Source organism: Eleutherodactylus coqui, chromosome 4, assembly GCF_035609145.1.
Source record: "Eleutherodactylus coqui strain aEleCoq1 chromosome 4, aEleCoq1.hap1, whole genome shotgun sequence".
Lineage (NCBI taxonomy): Eukaryota > Metazoa > Chordata > Amphibia > Anura > Eleutherodactylidae > Eleutherodactylus > Eleutherodactylus coqui.
The window spans coordinates 195,514,329-195,537,600 of NC_089840.1; positions in this window are offsets into that span (position 1 = coordinate 195,514,329).

The window sequence follows — 23,272 nt, forward strand, 5'->3', positions numbered from 1 at the left end:
CTGACCTTACTCAATGTCTACTTAAGCTCCTTCAAACTATGCTTCCACCTCTATCCCCACTGGAGTAGACCATTGACTGAGCACATAGGATTCCTAAGGCTCGTACTGTTCAAGAGGCTGGTTCAAGGGAACTCCTGGCTCAGATCCTTTTTTATCAAACTCAAGAGAGGCTTTTGTTTAAGGGGAGGTAAAGAGGATCTCTTCCAGCCCCATACAACAATATATTAATATTTCCTGATGTTTGCCCTGTGACTCTGCAACTTCACAGACAATTTTCCTCAATCACTTCTGCTCTTTATGGTGCCAGTATCAAGTACTAATGGGGCTACCCTACCAAGCTTCTAATTTTACAAAATGGAGCATCTTACGTTGCAGTATCTGTAGCAGATGGTTTGTCTGTCCTACAGACATGGGATATCCCTGTCATCCAAGCTGCACTCCCCTGAACAAGTAAGTCCCCACCTCGGATCACTCAAGAATGCTTCTCTGCAGCCAAGAATAGTTTTCATTCTTGATTAATCTATATTGTGATTACGATGTTATTATTTTTCATTACTTGACTCTTATTTTCATTATGGAGCTATTCAAGTTATTACGTTTTGTTAATATTCCACAATTTTTATTCACCTTTTGCATAGTCTCCACTAGGTGAACACAATTATTGCTTTTCAGTTTTATTATTTTTTCTTCTGTTATTTTTGTTTCTGTTAGATTATTGAGAGACTTTCTTTTCTTGCTCAGTGTCCACCATCTTTAATTTACCATGAAGGCAGTGCAGCATCTCTGTTTACTTATATATTATGGCTATAACTATCTTCTTGTTAAATGTTAAGGGTTTGAACAGCCCATTTAAACACAGTTTACTTTGACACAAGGCCCTCAAATTACATGCCAATGTATTTTTTGCTCAGGAAACACATTTTAGAAGAGATAAACAACCAATGTGCTCGCAGCCTAAATTTCCACACCATTTTTTAGCCTTGAAAACCGATAAGTAAACTCGGTGTAATTTTCCTAACAAAATTTGTACTTAAACTCCCTGGGTCATTTTATGATCCTTGTCTGTGAAATTAACAATGCCCCTTTTAATTTAGTAAATGTACCTTGATTGGAGGTAAATGTACCTTAATTTTAATTCAGCTAATTTCCTTCTTTGACAGAATCACCGACTGAGTTGATCAGGAAAATGCAGTAGATGTAATATAACTTGACTTTAGTAAAGCATTTGACAACGTATCTTATAGCATACCTATTGAAAAAAATTACCAAATATGGGACTGACACAGCAACTGTTAGGTGGATTCACAACTGATTGTACTGAAAGAGTGGTCATAAATGGCTGCACTTCCAATTGGAGGAATGTCTCCAGTGGGGTACCACAAGGCTCTGTCCTGGGCCCAGTGTTGTTCAACATTTTTATAAATTATATAAATGAGGGAATTGAGGGTAAACTGTTCAAACTTGCTGATGAAGCAAAGCTAGAAGGGATAGCTAACACTAGAGAAAAAAGAGAGGATTCAAAAGCTTAAACAGTGGGTAGCGACTAACAGAATAACAAGGAGAAATGCAGTCCTACATCTGGGCAAGAAAAATGAAAACAAGCACATACAGAATGGGAGGAATTGAGCTAAACAGCAGCACATGTGAAAAAGACTTGGTTATACTAATAGATCACAGACTGAACATGAGTCAACAGTGTGATGCAGCAGCACAAAAGGCAAACACAATTCTGGGATCCAGTTCTGGCATTACAATTTAAGACATCGACAAACTGGAACAGGTTCAGAAAAGAGCTACCAGGAGGGTGAGCGATCTGCAAACCATGTCCTATGTGGAACAGAGGATCTGGGAATATTTAGGTTTCAATAAAGATTGCTGAGAGAAGACTTAATAGCTGTCTTCAAATATCTGAAGGGCTGTCTCAGTCCGGAGGGATCAGCCCTATTCTCATTTGCACAAGAAAAGACCAGAAGCAATTGGATAAAACTGAAAGGGATACTGAATAGAGCAAACCTGGTTGGACCTGATGATCCTGGAGGTCCTTTCCAACTTTACCATTCTATGGATCCATCCTTGGACTCCTCCTGTGGATGCCAATCACCATCCTCCATTAATCCCCTATAACAAAGAGAGTACCTACACAATGTTTGGCGCTGTCTTCATAGCTCTGAAAGAGACTACATCTTGCTTTCTTTGCCTTACTCTTCTTATTCAAGAATTGATTTGCTCTTTTTGGGTACCAAGAGATTGAGGGAGGTTATACAAACAAAGATTGGAACCATTACCTGGTCAGACCATGCCCCAGTGTCTTTGTCATTAAATGAGAGGTTTCCCCATTCTCTATCTTTTCTTTGGAGACTCGGTGAATATATATTCACACCCAGAATATGAATCTAGCCTAAAAAATTAGTTAGAAATGTTTTTTTTACTACTAATGCTTCGGCAGTTCTTAGTGTTCTCTCGGTATGAAGTGCCTACAAAGTTTATATATATATATGAGAGGCCTTTTCATAAAATATTGTTCTAGAGCTAAAAGGAAAAGGGAAGGAGAGTTAACTCTCCTGATATCCCAAATTAACACCATTGACTCTCTAAACACATCCCATAGAACTGAAGAGATATTTAAATTGTGTGCCAAACAACAAAGCTGTTTCGTTGTAAAGCATTACATTATCTTTCAGAAAATGAATTTGTGATTTTCTGGCCATAATTATACTGGACTGCTGTTAGCTAAACAACTTAAAAGTCTTAGATATAAGGAGAGGATTTGATTTCTTTTAGATTCTTAAGGGCAAAAGATTACTTTCTCCCAAGAAATTGCTAATGTATTCACCTCGTATTACTCTTCCCTTTATAACTTAAAACAAGATATAAATACATATCTACCCCAAGTGGAGAAATTCTGAGCTTTTTACAAAACATGAATCTTTTTTGCTTATCACCTGACCAATTAGCCTCCCATTCTACACTGATCTTTATGTTTAAAGTATTAGAGGCCATTAAAATGCCAAAACCTCTCAAATTCCTAGGCCCAGATGGTTTTTTCAATGGCCATTAAAAAAAATAATCTTCCCTTTCGCTCTTTATCTGGTATTGGTATTTAATGCACCAATGGATAATGGTGCTTTTCCTTTGAAAATGTTGGAGGCACTTGTTGTTACTTTACCCAAACCAGACAAGGATGCTACATCTCTAGGTAATGTTCACCCCAGTTTCTTATTGAACACTGATATTAAAATGTACATCAAACTTCTAAGCAAATGCCTTTTTTCAATTCTTCCAATGTTGGTTACTGTGGATCAGATGGGATTCATTCCACAGAGACAGGCCCCAAATATAGCCCATCAGTTCTTGAATCTGATTAAGACTGCTGAGCTTGGTCTTGTACCCTCTTTAGTTTTAGCCATGAATGTGGAGAAGGCATTTGACCAGAACCACTGGGGCTATTTAGAAGCTACTTTAAAAAAATGTGTTTTTTCAGGGTCTATTTAGTCGACGATTTTGTTATTGTACTCAACCCAATCTGCACAGGTCTTCTCTCCTTGGTGTCTTTCTCTCCTATTTGCAATCTTTATTGGCACTAGACAGGGCTTCTACCTCTCAACTCTGAATTTTGCTGGAATTCCAGAATGAATAAAGATTTTAAATATTTTAATCTCCTCTCTAGAATGGGCTCAATCTGTATTTTCTGATTTTGGGAAAATTTTGTACTACAAGGTAAACAACCCGAAATCTGAACTGAGTGTTGGTATTGATGATAAGACTGGGCAGCATTGGAGGTTATGGGTCACATGGAGGCCCCAGCTCAACGTCAGGTACATTTTCAGAACCGAGAGGACACTGCAGACCTGGCGCAGTAACTCCCATCTCTGTATGACACCCAGAACCACCAGAATTGCGTATAGTCATAGCCGATCATCTGTCTCCTATAATGTTTAGTATCTATGGATAGGTAAGTTCCTGATATTAAACATAATGGTTATATCTTCCCCATTGGAGCGCCACCCAAGGAAATATGGCCAAAATATTAAATTGGGGTTCCATACAGATCTTCCTTGCATATACTCAACCCGCTTTGATGACTTCAGAAAAAGGCCTGCTGGGGTGTGGTTTTGCGGAGACTTAATTAAGTTGGTTCTTTATCCAAATTGCCAGACCACGGAGGTATGCTACAACATATGGACTGTCCCGTCCTGTCCAGGAACTCTGCCAATCAGAATCTTGGACTGAAAATCCCAAATCTGGTATCTTTTGTTTACTTTTTGGCATTTTGTTTATTTCCAATAAATGTTTATTAAGATGTCAGGTTATACATCACAATAACAGTTTTACAGTATCATTTAGCTCGTAAACCTAAACATCTGACTTTTCCTCATTTTCCATACCTAAACATTAACTTATCTAATCTAAAGGAAGAAAAGGAAAAGGAAAGAAAAGGAACAAATGCAGAGTCGGGAAGCCCTTTTTTATTTTAAAATATTGTCTTGTTGTGTACATCTGTATACCCTTATACTTCCGTGTAACAACCTTTTTTGTATATCCTTTGTATATAAATATCTGCACTGCTAGTTTTTTTAGAATAAATCTGCAATTTATTAGTCAGCTTTGTCCATTTTAAAACAAACCATAAACTTTGAAGATTGTGTTCATAATTCATAGTCTGGCTTCCAGCTTCTCTTAACAGCTGGTTGTGGTAGGGTGTGTATGTATTGTAGGGTGCTGGGCCATTAAAATGGAGCAGGGGGTGATCTGAGATTTCGGTCTGCATGCGTACAGAAGCCTTGGAAATCTGGGTACAGATCAAACTGTATTCTAACGACTCCATGCTTGAAATTCTGCTAGAGTGATTGATCAAGGCTCTGCTGTGACAAGCGGTCATACTGGCAACAGCACCTGGAACAGTAGATTTGTGACAAATTGATGATAGAGGTGGGATCGACCGTTGTCCCCTTTCTCCCATTTGTGACCATCTGCATTTGCTTAATTATATTCCACAACTTTTAAATAACTTTCGTAAATCCTTCATTTCTTGGGCTCGAAGAATATCAATGGTTAAAATGATGGTCTTACTATGCATTCTTTATATCTTCAGAACTGTAGAGATTCTCATCCCAAATTCCTTTTTTAAAAACTTCAAACGATTCTTAAGAATTTTATTTGGAACAGTTCCCATGCTAGAATGAAATTTTCCACACTAGCTAAGCCCTACAAATTAGGTGGCTTGAAGACACCTGACATTAAGCTTAATTTATCTGAAGCAATTCTAGATCAAATCAAGTACTGTTGGACCTTTTTCTCGCATAAAAAATGGGTTTCAATTGAGTCAACTACCCTAGGGGCTCCCCTGATTTCTCTCCTCGGGGTTACACCGCCCCTTTTACTGAGTCTGCAAATTTCGGTTTCTGTTTGGTGGCAATTTGTTTCTTCGTCATTCCCTTTGGTCCTGGTCCTTCCTATATGTTTTCTTTCTTCCATCCTTGCAGACTTTGAATTTGGTACCCGGGAAACTCTGGGCATAAAAAAATGGTGATCTATATGAAAATAACTCCATGCTAGACTTTTCTACATTATCTAAATCATTCCAGTTGCCTAGTAGCTTTTTTTTTTGCTCACTTAATGCTACAATATGTTCTTCATTTTCTTGATGTCGGCAACCCCTTTTTCCCCAGGTCTGTGTTTACCTTTTTCTCCCTGTCTAGTTGTGCATCTCGAGATATTTCTATAGTCTATGATGAATCTTTTTTTTTTAACTTCACAAAGTAAGTCTCCATATAAGCTACTGTGGGAGCAAGGCTTTAAATAACAATTTTGATTGGAAGATTGGAGATCTGCTCTCTCCTGAACTAAAAAGGTTTCCCATAGAATTAAACACTGGGAGACTTTGCAGAAAATATTTATGCGTTGTACCTAATTCCCACTAAACTTGCTAAAATGAATAACTCTATTTCTAAAATGTGTGAGATATGCCACTGCATATGGAAACATCCAATAAGCAGTTCCATTTTGGAGATGCTTTGGTCCAGTTGTTAATGAAGCATTGCACAAAAATAGCAATGCTTGTGTTTTAATCAATAAGAAAATTCAATATTTACTGGGATGCAACATTCTCAAAGACAAATGTGTAAAAATTGTAATGTGTTAACTTTTTCAAGCAGCATTTACGGATGTTGTATTAGGGCTTGTTCACTCACAGGGAGAACACAGGGAGGAAGAGGAGTACGGGTCCTATAACGATAATATCTACATTAATATGTGGCCATACTATGGTTGTCTGAAGTAGAGAGATGAGTGATTCAAAGTGATTTCCTGACTATGCTTTCATATATCAAGAAAGTACACTAAAGCAGAAATCTGAAAACTATGATTTACACTTTTGCTCGCCATAAATAAATATTGGTTTCTTCAAAGTTTTGCTCTATCATCAGCAGTAAGGGGAAATAAATGAATGTGTGTTACCGATCATTTCATCTTCAAATGCTGCAGTGACTCTGTTTCCTGGTTGTTAAAAAGAATTTACAATATTACTTTAGCAGTCATGTCATAGAGAAATAAAACTTACATATCGATAAGGCTCTTTCTACATTGCATTTTGAGATCCAGCGTGGGGGTATGTTCTGATTTCCATCATCCATACTATAAATTTAATAGGGATCGCCACCAGGATGAAACCAGTACAGAGCCATAGGCTTCGATAGGTTAGATGGAGACCTCTTTGGTCACCATTTCACTAGGTTCCTGTCCCTTTCAGAAACGGAAATCAAAGAGGTTCTCATTTCACCTATTCAAGCCTGTGGTTCTATCTTTTGTCACCCATTGACAGTGAGTGGTAGAGAGCGCCCATTTGACACATTGACAGTGCTCAGAGCCAGACCTTAGAAAGAGCACATCTGGAAAATGTAAGGTGAGTATGGAAAAAAAAACCAACAGAGCCACGCAGTATATAATAGGTCTTCTTTAAAGGGGATAGGAAATTTGAATTTCCAGCACACAATGAAATCTAGCTATAAAAGCCTTGCTGAAAGTTCTGGACTGCAGGCGGCCAATTTAGCACCCAGACACTTCTTCTCTAAAGCCATGGTGTTGTTATGGATGCAGTATGCTGTTTAGCATTGTCTTGCTGAAATATCCAAGGCCTTCCCTAAAAAAGAGATTTTGCCTTGGAAGCACATGTTGTTCTAAAACCTCTCTATACTGCTCAGCATTGATAGTGCCTTTCAGGACGTGTAATCTACCCATGCCATAGGCACTAATGCAACCCATATACCATCATGGATAGAGGCTTTTGATCGGTGCACTGATAACAACTAGGTAGTTCCTCTCCTCTTGGATCCGCAGGATACATCATTCATGGCTTTTACCTCAGTCCATTTTAAATGAACCTTGGCCCAGAGAAGACGCTGGCATTTCTGGATTGTGTTGATATATGGCTTCTTCTTTGCATGATACAGCTTTAACTTGCATTTGTGTCCTTTACGGTGAACTGTATTCACAGACAATGATTTCTGGAAGTATTCCTGAGCCCAAGCAGTGATTTACATTACAGAATCATGCCTGTTTTTAAATGCAGTGCATCCCTGAGAGCCTGTAGATCTCGAGCAACCAATATTGACTATCCACCTTGTTCCTTGCACACATGAATTTCTCCAGAATCTGTACATCATTTGATAATATATACTGTAGATGGTGGGATATTCAAAGTATTCACAATTTTATGTTAAGGGACATTTTTCTGAAATTGTTCCACAGTTTTTGGACATAGCTTTTCACAGATTGGTGAACCTCTGGCTATCTTTGCTTCTCAGAGACTCTGCCTCTCTACAATTCTCTTTTTATACAGTAATGTAATTTAGTAGAAAATTGATCCCCCAGCTATTTTTCATTAGTATTTTTCTAGCCTTTTGTTAATCCTGTCCCAACTTTTGTGAGATATTTTGCTGCCATCAATTTCTGAATGAGTTAATATTATAAATGAAATTGAAAAATGTCTCCCTTTCCCCTCTGATATGTTCTATGTTCTATTGTGAATAAAATATGGTTATATGAGATTTCCAAATCATTGCATTCTTTTTCTTTCCATTTATTTACATTTTACACAGCGTCACAACTTTTTTGGAATTGGAGTTGTAAGCTAATGACAGCAGATGTCTACAGTAGCCCATTGATTTGCATTGCAATTTATTCGCACACGCATATATTACTCGTGAAAAAAAAATCATGGCATGCACTATCTTGGCTTGTATTCTGCGTACATGTATGCTAAGATAGTGTTTGGTGATTGGTGGCACGCAGCAAATATAGGTAAGTCATTGCATACTTGCTGTGTGCTCATGCACGAGAACTACGGGTGCGGCATGCTGGCACACAAGCTCATGTGTGGCCAGCCTTCAGGCGCTTCAGTCAAGCATAATTTTACTCTGCATTTGGCCTGTTACAGAGCTAATGCAAATCTATATATCCATTTACATGGCTGTATTATTCATGGATGTGTTTTAAAAAAATGCAGCTTACTTCTGCCTGTATTGCATGAAAAAATATGCCATTTTAGGGCTCCTTCCCATGAGCGTAGGTGCAGATATGCTCTCAATAGCGAAACTTTTTGTGCTGTGAAGGTTGCGTTATTGAGCATGTATCTGCGCTTTTAACTGTACATTCTGTGCGGCCGGGGACCATTCACATCAGCTAGGGACACACTTGTGCTTTGTTTTGAAAGGCTGTGCAGCCTAATAAATCTCCATTGTTATTGATTTCCATGCAAAATTGCGCAGTTCATAGACTCATATGATGCCTTAGGTGCACGAATATGCACAAAGATAGAGCATATCGCGATAGTGTGAATGAGCCCATTGCAAACAACGAGTTCTCTTTTCTGCACAATGTGCGTTCATATCTTGCACAAGCAAATGCATATGCGAACATGTCTATGGAAAGCAATTAAAATATGGTGCATCCTTATGTCATTAGTATTGTCAGCAGTATTTGATCTACTTTATATTTGCCTCTGTATTTGCATTCATTGGTAATATTTTCCTTTGGGTAAGAACGGATCCAAATTTGCCCAGTAGAAAATAAAACGAAGGTAAGCAAATACGGATCAAATACTGATAATATACAGTTGCAATATCATCTAACTCTTCCGTATTAAGGATCCATATGACGGACGTATTGCAACATACTCGTCTAAGGGCTTATTCCGATGTGTGTATATCGGCCGGGTTTTCACGCAATCTCTCTCTGCAGGAGGAGGAGATGGGCCGGGCGGGGAGCAGTGCACTGAGCTCCCGCTCCCTCTCCACTATTTGCAAAGGGAAGGGGCGGAACAGGGGCGGAACTTAGCTCAGTCCTGTCCCGGCACTCCCATTGCAAATAGTGGCGAGGGGGCAAGAGCTCAGGCCCTGTCCCAACTTTTTCCCTTGCAGAGAGACGGCGAGGAGGAGGGAAGGAGGAAAACAGTTTAGCAGAGCTAAACTGTCTCCCCCACCCAACAGCATTGCAGGCTCAGCGTATATTCACCAGTCTCGGGCTGTCTGAACGGGCGTGCAAACGTTAGCTTTGTGCGCCTGTTCACACGTTTTTACGGCACCGGCGGGCACACATAAAGATGCCAACGGCCGTGTGAATAAGCCCTAAAACTGACCATATTCTGGGGATCCCTGTTAACACCATGGAAGTTGTTGTAACAAGGTTATTTTTCACGAAGGATATTACCAGCAAGCAACCTACTTTATTCCAGTTTCATCTGAATTACGACTCCCATCATGTACTGCTTTCAGCGGGCTTAGAATGTGTTGTTCGATATTTACTGTCCTGTTTCACGAAATTTGGATAGGCTTCTGCATTATCGCACTAAGCCAGTGAATAATGGGCTGGACGGTCAAATTTGTCTTTATTAAGCTGAGGCGACACTGTGCTTCTTTTTTATCTATTTGTTAACCCAGCAGTAAATCAGACTCATCCTTCTTGAGATCAGCGCATGCTGCTCATGATAGAACTTGTGCCACTGCTAAAGAAGCAGATAAATGCCAGGAACTATTGATCTCTCAGCTGTGATTAGGACTCTGGCAGAAGCGCTGCAGTAAATGAATTAACCATCCACCCCCCAGAACACTTTGGATACAATGTGACTTTTATGATATTTGAATAAATTGTTTAATATATTCACATTGTGGGATTTAGGGCTTTTTCACATGACCGTGTTTCCATGCGCACAAAACTCGGAGATTAGAACCCGTTGATTTCAATGGGTTCGTTCTCATGAGCATGTTTGGAAAAAAGTAGGACCTGCCCTATCTTTTTGCATTTTTTGCAGAAGTCTATGGAAGGTGTGCAAATACGCAAAGGGAAACATGAAACACCGCACAAAACTGAAAAAAAGGACACATCTGGACCTCATTGGGCTAATAGCATTTTAATCCATGGAAAGGGTGTGCGCGTGAACCAGCCCTGTGTGTGCATAAAGTACAGTACTAAGCGTAGACACGTGCGCAAATGTACCTCATCCAACCTCTGTGTGTGTGAAACTGCTATAGAGATGTTTTCACACGTGACAAAATTCACTAGTCTACGGCCTCCTGCGCACGGGCAATTTTGTGCCCGTTTTTGCACGCAGAAATTTGGTCACAGAAACTGCATTTATTAAGACCCATTGATTTCAATGGGTTCCCTCATATGGAGCATTTTTGCGCATGCATTTCCATTGGGCGAAATAATACGCAACATGCTCAATTTTTGTGCGCCCGCACCAAATGGCGTGATTTCACGGTGTCAATCAATAACACCAGAGACTAATTAGACTGGCCCGCCTACTGAGTCAACTGCCTTACCAACTAAGTAGGCTGGCCAACCTATTAATTAGACTGCTCTGTCTGTTCAAACATGGCACGGTTTTGCCAAAAGCGCATAAAAGTACAGTAAAGGAGCGTGGCTACGCTCGTGACACGACATAATGGTGCTCCATTTAGAGAGCAATTATGTCACGCTCGTTTGCAGGAGGCCTAAATAGGCATCCTACAGATTTGATTCAGAAATTTTCCACTTCCACTTTTGAAATCTCCTCCACATGGCTTATACTATAAGGCTGGACATCCACTGGCATTTTTTTCTCCACTGCGATGCGAGAGTAAAGTTAAAGTCTCGCATCGCAGTGCGAGAAAAAAATCGGCATGACGCCGGGATATCGGCATCACGCCGGCATATCGCCAATCTTGTCAATGGGGCCAGCGGCAGCAGCGCTAGCCCCATTGAAAAGAGATGGAGAATGCCGGGGACTTCTGCCACAGTTGTGACAGCTGTGGCAGGAGTTTCCTTCATCCCCATGGTGACCGCGGGGATGAAGGAATCCTCTGCTTCTGTGGCAGAAGTCCCCGGCATTCTATTCCATTGCTTCCAATGATCCCATTGAAAGCAATGGTTTCAGCCAAGCCAGTCACACATAGCCCTTAGCTATTCATTCATGAATATATCTTAGGTATTCATGAATGAATAGCTAAGGGCTATGTGTGATTGGCTGAGTGCTCAGCGAATAGCTAAGCAGTAGCTGCTATTGGCTGAGCCCTCAGCCAATCTGCACAGCCCTTTCAGGAGGCGGGGATTTTTAAATCCCCGACTGCTGAAAGAGGTTTATAGCAGTTCCGGGGAGCCAGCAGGAGGACGTGGCTGAGAGCAGGGGAGGTGAGTAATAATTTTTAAAAAATTTTTACCACTTATTGATGATTATCGGGGTAGGGCTTATATTTCAAGCCCTTCCCCGATAATCATTCTGGTGGCTTGGCAGAAAGCAGTGCTTTCAATGGGATCGGCAGCAGTCCCCGCGGTCCCCGCGGGAATGAAGGAAACTCCTGCCACAGCTGTCACAGCTGTCACAGCTGTGGCAGAAATCCGCGGCATTCTCCCTATGCTTTCAATGGGGCTAGCGTGCTGTCGCTGGCCCCATTGAAACCACTTGCGATATGCCGGTTCTATACCGGCGTCTTTCTTGCGCTGCGAGGCGAGAGTTTTCTCGTGCTCTCGCAGCGCAAGAGAGAAAAAATCGCAAGTGTGCGTCCACAATAAGGATATGGAATTTGCACACATTTTTAACATGCGTTTTTTTAGGCGTCTGTCTTACAGAAAATCAGCTTCAAAAATGCCAGGAAAAATGCCAATCTGACAGCTGGTAGTTATTACAAAAAAAAAAACAAAACAAGTTGAAAAAGACACCAAAAACTTACTGTTTTTTGGCATATTTAATATTTCCCTATTGACCTACAGCAAATATCTGGCCGCAGCATTTTTTTTTCATAAAAACGCTGCAAAAAATCTGCAAGAATGATGCAACTCAAAATATGCAGTTTTTCTAAAACGCCAGTAATACCAGCCTAAGGGCTTCTGCAGATAAGAGTTTTTGCCCAAGTTGTTGCATGCGCAAAATTACACACAAAATTCAGAGAATAGAACCCATTGAAACATTCTGCGTTTTTGCGCTCAATTTTCGTCAAGGTATACACGACATGCTCTATTTTTATGTGCACTTGCACACCTAAGACGCCATAGGAGTCTTTGGGGGTGAAAAAATGAGCACCCGATCTGCATTTGTGGGGAATTCAATAACACTGGCGACTAATCAGGCTTCACAGCCTGTTCAATCAAGGTGAACGGACCTGGCAGCGCACAAAAGTACAGTAGAATGCACAGGTATGCGTGCAATAGCGCTCCCTTCACAGCGCAATTAAATCATGATATCACAAGTGTATCTACGCCTACGCTTGTCCGCAGGAGCCCTAAGGCCTTCACAAAAGACGTATCAAGTCCAGGCTGTCTGCAGTGGAATACCCACCACAGATATGTCTGAAAAACTGCACTGACTAAGTCCACATCTAAATAGTGACTGATGTTGGTGTGATTTTTGTAACATCTTTGATCTGCTGCCACCACACAGGCGTCATGTAACGGACCCCCATATAACGCCTGCTTTTGGCATACACTATCACCATGATTGCTCTGTGATCACTCACTGCTGCTGGCTTAGCCTCTGCAACATATGCAACGTGGAAATTCACTGTGTCGGCACGTTAGAGAGGAGGCGGTTGGGAGGTAGTCCGAACTGTCGCTGCACCTCCACTAGATGAGAGGCAGCTCGGTGTGAATGCTGAAAGCGTGATCACAGTCTCACGACCTTTTCCAACAGTGGATGTGAACCTAGGTAATTGTTTAGGAAGTGCTGGACTACCAGGTTCATCACATGAGCCAGGCTAGGTGAGATTTACGAGGTAAAAGGCTGCAAGTGGGTTGGCCCCATTGTCACACACAGTCTTGTCTGGCTTCAGCTTGTACTGTGACTGCTGAAATGGGACATGTTGGAATATGGTGTAGTTGGTGGTGATGGTGGTGGCTCAACTTCTGCTCTTCATCTCCCCCTTCTGGCTCTGAAGTCTGCAGCCCGGTCGTCTATTGCGGAGGAAAGGCCTGAAGTAGGCGTGCTACTGTCCTTACAAAACTGCCTCTCTGTGCCCAGACACTACTGCATGAACAGGGAGAGAAATGGAGGAAGAGGCAGCTACAGCAGTGGAAGATGGAACAGGATGAGGCTGACTGTTTGCCATGTCCCAGGTAGGGTCTCCAAGGCAGTCAGTGGTTGGAGTTCATGTTGCTTCATGCATGTTGTGTTGATGTTGTTTATGTTCTTGCTAAGTTTTATATGCTTACTGCCAAAGAGGCTTAACCGGTTAAAACATAGATGGCCCCTTGATGCAAACTTCCAGATTCAACATTTTCTTGCTTTGCCACATTGGCTTCTTCCCTCTTATCGCCAGTTTGGCTACAGCTGGCGGTTTGCTGACCCATGCCTACTTGTATTTGCCCCATTTGCAGCCAGTTTTGACCAACCTACAAAAATTACAGTGGCCCACCTACAACACAGGGGCTCCCACTGTATTTTGTTTCCCAGGCCACTTTGGGTTTCCAATCCAAGTTGAATGTAAACACTGGATAATCATGTGTAGAAATTAATTTATTACATTTGATACAATGCATTTGGTATATCTTGCATGGATATACACTGAAATACCTAGAAGACCCAGAAGGTTGTTATGTATGATCAGAGCATGTCATATAATTGATTAATACCATAACCTTGTATAAGCGGTTTCATCAAGCAGGCAAATCCCTTCATTTCTTTATGTCATCTTTTGAATATATTAAAATGGCTCAGCGTTTTCAGAAATTTGATGCCATGTGTCTTCGCCACACTTTGCCGCTACTGCATATTACCTACTTATGAACATGGTGCATAATTTCTCCTACTATCCCAAGAACCACATTTGGGGATTGATTTTAGAAAATGCATTGAATTTACAGCAGCTTAATTGAGATCAGGAAAAGATAAGCATTTCACGGACAGACAAATTCCTATTATGGAGCCATTTATGTCATATAAAAAATAACTGAGGCTGAAATGATGATATATACCAGTATATTGCGAACACAGCTCTGTAATAGAAAATTTACCCACCAGCAAAACTCTTTCTGTTACTGATGAATGAGTTATAGAATTAAATACAGAGGTGAGCGCTTGAATGGATTTCATGCGTTTGATAGAAACATAGAAAGAGAGAAAAACGACAGCAGAAAAAAAAAACATATGGTCCATCTAGTCTGCCCTAAGGCCGGATTCACATGAGTGTATGCGTATTTGCACATGCAAAACAACCCTCAGCCACGGTCCCGTACATTGAAATGGCTAATTAGCCTAATCAGTTTCATATGCTCTATTTTCCTGCACAAATGCATAGGAAAATAAAATATGCTGCGTATTTTTGTATATGATGGACTTGTGAACGAACCCATTGAAATCAACGGGTTCTAATCGCTGCGCATTGACCAACCATTTATGGTTGTGTGAATCTGGCCTTATACTGTATTATTTCCTTGCTATTTCTTTCTTAGGGTGCATTCACGCTAACGTATATCGGCTCGGTTTTCACGCCAAGCCGATATACGTCATCTCTCTCTGCAGGGGCAGAGGCTGGAAGAGCCAGGAGCAGGAACTGAGCTCCCGCCCCCTCTCTGCCTCCTCTCCGCCCCTCTGCACTATTTGCAATGGGGAGAGGCGGGACAGGAGCGGGGCTAATTCTCGGAACTTAGCCCCGCCCTGTCCAGCCTTCTTTCATTGCAAATAGTGCAGAGGGGCGGGGAGGGGGTGGAGAGGGCGCAGAGAGGGGGCCGGAGCTCAGTTCCTGCTCCTGGCTCTTCCATCCTACCCCCTTGCATATGAGGACGACGTATATCGGCTCGGCGTGAAAACCCAGCCGATATACGTTCGTGTGAATCCACCCTCAGGGCGACTTCACACATACGTGAGCACAATTGTGCTACATGAGCACAGTTGCACGAGTGCAACTTTTTTACGCTATGAACGAGGCTTTTTGCTTGCATATTGGGGCATCTTACTGTACTTTTTATGCCTGCAGGGCATGTTCTTTTGCACAAATAAATGAAATGGCTAATTAGTTCCACATGTATCATCATTTGGATCCTTTCTCCATTGGAATAACGCAGTGTTCACGCATCCCCTTGGGTATTGCACATGCATTTGTGCACCCCCTATTAAGTTCTATGGGGAACTTTGGTTTCCAAATGCACAGAAAGATAGAGCATATTCTATCTTTTTTTGCACGGCCAAATATTCTCATTTAAATGAACCCATTGAAATCACCAGGTTCGATGCACTGCGTATTGTGCGTGCAAATTCTGCGTGCCCAAATACGTTCTTGTGAAGGAGCCCTTAGTATAGATTTATGCTTATCTTAGGCAGCTTGAATTCACTTCTTATGGATTTTCCAACCACGTCTGCTGGAAGTTTGTTCCAAGCTTCTACGACTCTTTCAGTAAAAGAATATTCCTTGATGTTGCTTCTGATGCCCCCCAACTATTCTTTGATTGTGCCCCCTTGTTCTAGTCTTTAACTCCCTAATACACTGCTCTCCTTGACTTTATTTACACCTAAAACATATTTAAAGGTTTCCATCATGTCCCTCCTTTCCCTTCTCTCCTCCAGGCGATACAAATTAAGTTCTTTAAGGCCTCATGTCCACGGGCGGGTCGGTTTCTGTGCGGGGAATCCCACGCAGAATCCAGCCCTGCTCACCTACAGTGACCCATGCTTACCTGCATTTTCCCAGCGTTCACGCAGATCTCTCCACTTCCAGATTCACTGTATTGCACATGGTCCTCACGGCTTGCTGTCGGACATGTGCAGTACAGTCTTTTTTTAAATTTCCTGTTTTTTCATGGTATCCGAGGCACATCTGCAGTGTCAGCTGCGGATCTGCTGCGGATCATGCGGCTTCCATTGACTTTAGTGGAAGCCATCAGTGTGGGTTTCGCACAAAAATGTAAGCTACAGGCTGAATTAAAGTTGGAGACCCCTACAAAAAGGGTTAGAATCAAGGATAATGCATATAGCAAAGATCTTACAGTGTATATCAATGATAGTCTGCTAAGAAATGAGCAACACATAGTATGCCAATCAAACCAAGCATGACCAAGCGAAAGTATAGCTAATGCAATGGTACTTTTACACTGAGCATTGAGCAACTATCATGTAATTAGTCACCCAGAAAAGTCTTTGAATAGTGTGAATAATGGTTGAAAGCTTTTACACCAAGTGAGAATCATTCATTATTAGTTCGACAAGAAATTGTGAAAGAGAAAGAAAGACACATAAAGAAAGAAACGCAGAGAGAGATTTTTCAGGTGAATTTGTATGCAAGTTTTTAAAATAGAAACGACTATGCCTTTAGGCCAGGCGACTTTTCTTCCACCAATGACTATTTTTTTAAGTAATTTGAAACAACCAGCAAATTATCGCTTGTCACCCAGCTGGTAGCCATGGTTACACGACCTTTGTTTGCATTCTCTCATTCGAGCAATTATTCAACCGCTAGACATCCCATGTAAAGGTACCTCAAAGAAGCTTTCTAGGACTTAAAAAAAAAGTTAAAGAACATTAACATTAAGAAAAATGGAATGCTCCCCTGTCCCCAATGCTCCTCATATAGCACTGCAGCCTCGGTGCCGCATAATACCTGGAAGATACGGCGGACAGTCGTGTGCCGTTCATTAAGCATGTGACAGCTCAGCCATACACAGGCTTCTTCTTCTACAGTTGAGATGAACCTCCTGCAACTATGAACAATACCCCCTTACCAAGTATATGTCTGAACTGGTGACTAACGTTGTATCATATTATTCCTTGTAACATTGGGCATACTGATATATATCAGATGACTGTTAGTAGATTTAGCCTTTATTATATTGAAATGTAAACAGGGTTGGGCACTGCATGACAGAGCACATGTATTGCAATGCCTGTTGTATTGCCCACTCTGGACACTAGGTGTCACTGCTAGAGGATATATAAGAGCATACAAGAGGGAACAAGAAGTAGTGTGTGTAGTTGAAGTCAGAGTGGTTGAGAGTCTACAGAGTTTCTTCCTAATATTGTCATGCACAGGGCTGATAAAAGTTGCAAGCATCAGCTGGCCTGGTCTGTGACAGTGGGCTTGAGTCCAGCCAGAGAGCTATGCTAGAGCTGTTGATCCTGAAATCCTGTTAAATGGAAAACCACCACCCAGCCATTTTGTCCAGTGTTGGCTATGGCCTAGCTTGGCACTGCCTGGCTTGAGGAGAATCCTTAACCAAAAGTTTTTGGTTTTGGATTTGCTGTGAAATTGATGCGAATTTCACAGCAAATTTTCTCCATGTGAACATGCGCTTACAGTGCTCCACTTCCCCAGCTGAGCATGGAGCCTATGACCGCTAGTCTACTCCTTTTCTCTCCCAGTATGAGGCAAATTAGGCCATCAAAGCCAAAAGAACAGCACACTCAGCTGAATGCTTTTATTACCTTGTTGTAGCAATTGGTTGAAAGTCCCAGCACTCGTAACTCTCACGAAGCAGGACTTCTTATGTTACTATGACATGTCAGACAATAGAGTTATTCAACATTTCTATAAATGATCAAGATGAGGGACTTGAGGGGTAACATCAAATTTGCTGATGACACAAAGCTTGGAGGGATAATTAACACTAGATAAGAGAGAGAAAATTCAAAAAGATCTAGAAAACCTTGCACAGTGGGCAGTGACTAACAGAATGGTATTTAACAGGGAGAAATGCAAAGTCCTACATCTGGGCAAGAAAAAAAACACACACATAGAATAGGAGGAATTGAGCTAAGCTGCAACACATGTGAAAAAGACTTTGGTATACTAATAGATCACAGACTGAACATGAGTTAACAGTGTGCTGCAGCAGCAAAAAACACAATTCTGGGATGTATTAAGAGAAGCATAGAGTCTAGATCACGTGAGATAATTATCTCACTCTACTCTTCCTTAGGCCTTAGTCACACGGGCGTTTTTTCACGCGATTTGCGCATCGCATGACGGATGCGCATGCGCAAATCGCGTGACCGGCGCCGAAAAATCGGCCCAAAAATCGCCCGAAAATCTGCTCCTAGCCGCGTTTCATTAGAAACGGGCCGGAGCTGTCCAGCGCATTGCATTCAATGGAGACGGCAATACAGTGGCTCCATTGAATGCAAGCGCTGCGGGCGAGTGTGGGATGAATTGTCGGGAAGGGGTTAAATATATAACCCCTTTCCTGCAATGCATCCTGAAAAGTGAAAAAATAAAAAAAATGTATGTACTTACCTGCTCCCGGCAGCTGGAGATCCCGGCGGCCGGCCTGCAGTGGGTGTGAAGGGGGTGTGACTCAGGCTTGCCCCTGATTGGCTCAGCGCTGAGCCAATCAGAAGCAGGTCTCAGTCACACCCATTCATGAATTCATGAATGGGTGTGACTGAGATCAGCCTCTGATTGGCTCAGGCTGAGCCAATCAGGGGCAAGCCTGAGTCACACCCCCTTCACACCCACTGCAGGACCGCCGCGGGGATCTCAGGCTGCCGGGAGCAGGTGAGTACATCCTTTTTTTTTATTTTTTCACTTTTCAGGATGCATTGCAGGAAAGGGGTTATATATTTAACCCCTTCCCGACAATTAACCCCGCGCACGCCGGCAGCCCATTGCTTTCAATGGAGCGGCTGTATTGCCGCTCCATTGAATTCAATGGGCAAACATCGTTCTTCTCTGCCACAGCTGTTCCAGCTGTGGCAGAGAAGAATGATTTGTCTTCTATATGTTCTCATTGGGGTCGGCACTGCTGCCGCCGGCCCCATTGAGCGCATATAGAGAAGAGAACAGGAATCGCAGATCGCAGATAGGTGCGATCTGCGATTTCTGTTCTCTAATTTATCGGACGAGCGCATAAAAAGCGCTCATGTGTCTGATACCATTGCAAAGCAATGGTTTTAAAAAATCGCCGGACGCATGCGCAAATCGCGGCAATAAACGCCCGTGTGACTGAGCCCTTAGTCAGATCTCATCTGGAATATTGTGTCCAGTTCTGGGCACCCAACTTTAAAAAAAGACATTGACAAACTGGAGCAAGATCAGAGAAGAGTTACCAGGATGGTGATCAATCTGCAAATCACGTCCTATGAGGAACAGTTAAAGGATCTAGGCATGTTTAGCTTGCAAAAAAAGAAGGCTGAGAAGAGACTTAATAGCTGTCTATAAATATCTGAAGGGCTGTCAGAGTGCAGAGGGAAAGACTAAAAAAAGGGATGAAGCTGATATGGAGGAGACACAAATTAAATATTAGAAAAAACTTTCTGACAGTGAGTATGATCAATGATTGGAACAGGTTTCCACGGTAGGTGGTTAGTTCTCCTTCAATGGAAGTCTTTAGAGGCTGGACAGACATCTGTTTGAGATGATTTAGTGATCCTGCATTGAGCAGGGGGTTGGACCTCATGACCCTTAAGGTCCCTTCAAATTCCATGATTCTATGATATGGCTTGTCTTGTTTAGAAAGCCTATTTTAATACCCTATTAAGTAATTCTGTGTTAAAAGAGAGTGGTTGGAGTGATGAGTAGCTACAAAGAACTTATCTAGCTCTGGTGGAGCTCTTCTGGTTATCTACAAACCTATTATCTAGAGATGCTCAAATAGTCTAAAGTCCTATTTACATGCAAAGATGATCACTCAAAATCCTTTCAAAAGATAGGGAGATTGACAGCTTTAGAGATTGTTTTGCATAAGCTGCTAATGGGCATTAGTGCCCATTAGCAGTTTATTGCCTTCATTTGCATGTAAATGAGCCTCCAGGAGCTGTATGCATAGAATAGAAGGTGCTCAGTTCTCTGCATAAAGCTCCTTTGTTATGCCGCGAGGCATAACAACGTAATCAGCGCTCCCATGGAGAACACAGCATGCAGTCCATGCTACCAGCTCTCTGCCCGAAAAGTCATTGTTTGGCCGAAAAGTAAACGATAGTAGCATTTACACGCAACGATTATCACTCAAAAGACATCGCTTGAGTGAATTTTGAGCAATAATCGTTGCGTGTAAATAGGCCTGAAGGGTACACCTGGATAAGGGGGCGGTGACAGGGGAGGGATCCCCACTGTCACCTGCTCACTTATGCATGCTTATGCTAGTTGCTATTTTCTATCCAGGGATTCCTCTATTTTTCACACAGTTACATCCAACTTGAGTAGGAGGAACGGTGATTTGTAATTGACTGGCGGATTAGCGTTATACCCACCTTCTTGACCAGTGAATGACCACATAGGTCACACCAGGGCTTTTTATACATCTGGGCTCAACTGGTTATCTACTACTTAAATTGGTATCTACCTATTCCTTATATGTGGTGAGTAGTTTTTTTATATCTTCTGTCTGCTTTGTCTTTCAGTCCCGTCTTTTAATTAAGTACAATAAGTTATGTTTTAGGGCTCTCCTACTGTGAGTAACATATTGAGTCGAGACCCCTCGACCCCGGTGATAAAGATTGGGGGGTTCAAGTTAGGCCACTGTGAAGGCCTTGCCAGAATCTTTCAGGACTTCTTCTGAAACCAAGCCTTTGTGGACTTTGAGATATTTTTGAGATCATTGTCCTGTTGGAAGGTCCAATGACGCCAAAGTTTCAGCTCCCTCACAGAAGACATGATGTTTTCTCCTAGGATTTCCTGATACTTTATTGCTGTAGGCAGGGTGCTTTTTCAGAATATGCTACATTCTTGCTCTTTAGACATACCGCTGATCAATAGGCTCCAAAAGTTCCAGTTTTGTTTCCTTGCTCCATAGAACAGAATCCCAAAACGTTGAGAGCTTATTCACATGGTTTTGAGCATACTGGAGTTGACATTTCTTATGCTTTTGGGTCAGTAGCAGTGTATATCTTGAACTTTGGGCAGACCTTCAGTGTTCAGTATGTGCCTTACTATGCAAACTGAAACCCTTAATGTCTGCTGCCACCAAATCTTGCTGTGGGTCTTTTGCAGTCATCTAAGGGTTTTTACCACCTGCCTACTGAGGAATCCAATAGCAACTGGTATAGCTTCCTTTTTCTGCCACATGCAGGTAGTGTTCTCAGTGTTCCTTCAACTTTGACCTTGAAAGCTATGCTTTTAACTGTATCTCTAGGAACATTCAGTACTTTTGCTATTTTTTCTTACCTTTTCCTTGTTTGTGCAAGGCAATTATTTATTCACTTTACTTTTTGGACCACTTTCTTGCCATATTTCTAACATGCAATCAAACAACACAGTCAACAAAGCCCTAGCCAGACCATATAGTTGATATGTTTTATCTCAAGTGCATCTGATGCAAATAATGAAACCTTCGTTTAGTTGCATCAGACTTGCTTGAGGCAACACCTGATTTGCAAATGTGTGCTCTTATGAAGGATTCTATTCAGTGGGTTTAATAAAGCTACTTTCACATCTGCGTCGGGTGTTCCATTTTCATGCTCCGATATGGGAGCAGAAGAGGGGAACCCTCTGGCTGAATGGATCTGTCTTATAACAGAACCGAACAGGACTACATGGACCACATGGACAATAATGGGGTCCATTTGGTTTCCGCTCATCTGTGCAGCATTTTACCAGACAAAGAAAAGTCCTGCATGCAGGACTTTTTTTCCAGCAGTTTGTTCCAGATCTGTGAACAGAGGTTCCAGCCCAGATGTGAAGGGAGCCTAATTCTAAAACTGCAGTGGTTGTTAAGAGAGTCATTTTGTGTTGAATTTGGAGAAACCACTTGTTATATTAGTTGTCTTGAGCTATTTAAATTGTTCTTGTTTGATTGGTTTCTTGCAAATAACTGAAAGTTTGTAAATTTGGCAAATAAACCTAATTTGCAATTGGTGTTGAGTTATTTTGATTGCAACTGTGTTTAATAAATGCATGAAACTCTGTGATTTGTACGTTTTCATATACATCTATCGGCTCCACACATTTCTTCTAAATCTTGTACTTTATTTTTATTTTCTGTTAACCACTATTTATAAAAAAAGGAGGACAATGTGCTGTTCTGCAATATTGATGGATGTAAAACTTCATGCTACGAATTGTATATTTAAATAAACATTCATTTTATGACAAACAGTGGACTCTTCTGGAATGAAATCAGTCAGAACATGTGATTGAAACAGCACTTTTCAATTTCCACAGATGATGAATAGATTGTGAAATTCAATATGAAAGTCAGAATCTTACCTCCTTATGTCCTCCAATAACCCTATAAAGAGCCATCATTCCAACTTATGACCATGGATGAATCTGTCTTACACTTTCCCCAATTAATAAACTGAAACTATACGAAAATCTCACATGAAATGGAGAAAGAAAGCAGCTATATTAATCTGGCCGTCGCTGCATTGTAAACTATTTATACAACATCCACAGTTGTAACCTTGCTTCTTTGCTTGGAATCTGGAGCCAATATTCGAGCGCAGAAAAATTAAACATAAAGTCAGTTTTATGTTACTAAACCTCTAGGAAGTTAAATTATGTGTCTTCTTCTTCCTAAACCTCAGGCCTCTTTTACACGAGCGTATATCGGCCCGCAATTTTCATGGTCATAGGCCCGTGTGCATTTGGCCTATGTCTTTTATTCCTGTAAGGCATGAACCTTTAGCAGTGAGTAATTAGGATGTTTATAAATGTTTCCCATTTATTGTTTGCACTCTTATTTTTGAGGACATTCTCCCAGTCAATAAGGTTAGGGGCATGTCTAGGCTGATCGAACTTGGCCTTCCTAAAATGTTTCAAAAGTGGTGGTTGTGAACTTCTAAAGCTGCTTGGTTAGGTGATTATTTAGAGTGTCACTTTGTATTTGGAGCAGATATCTAATAAAAAAACCCTACAGGTATCTCTGTTTGCCTGTCTTT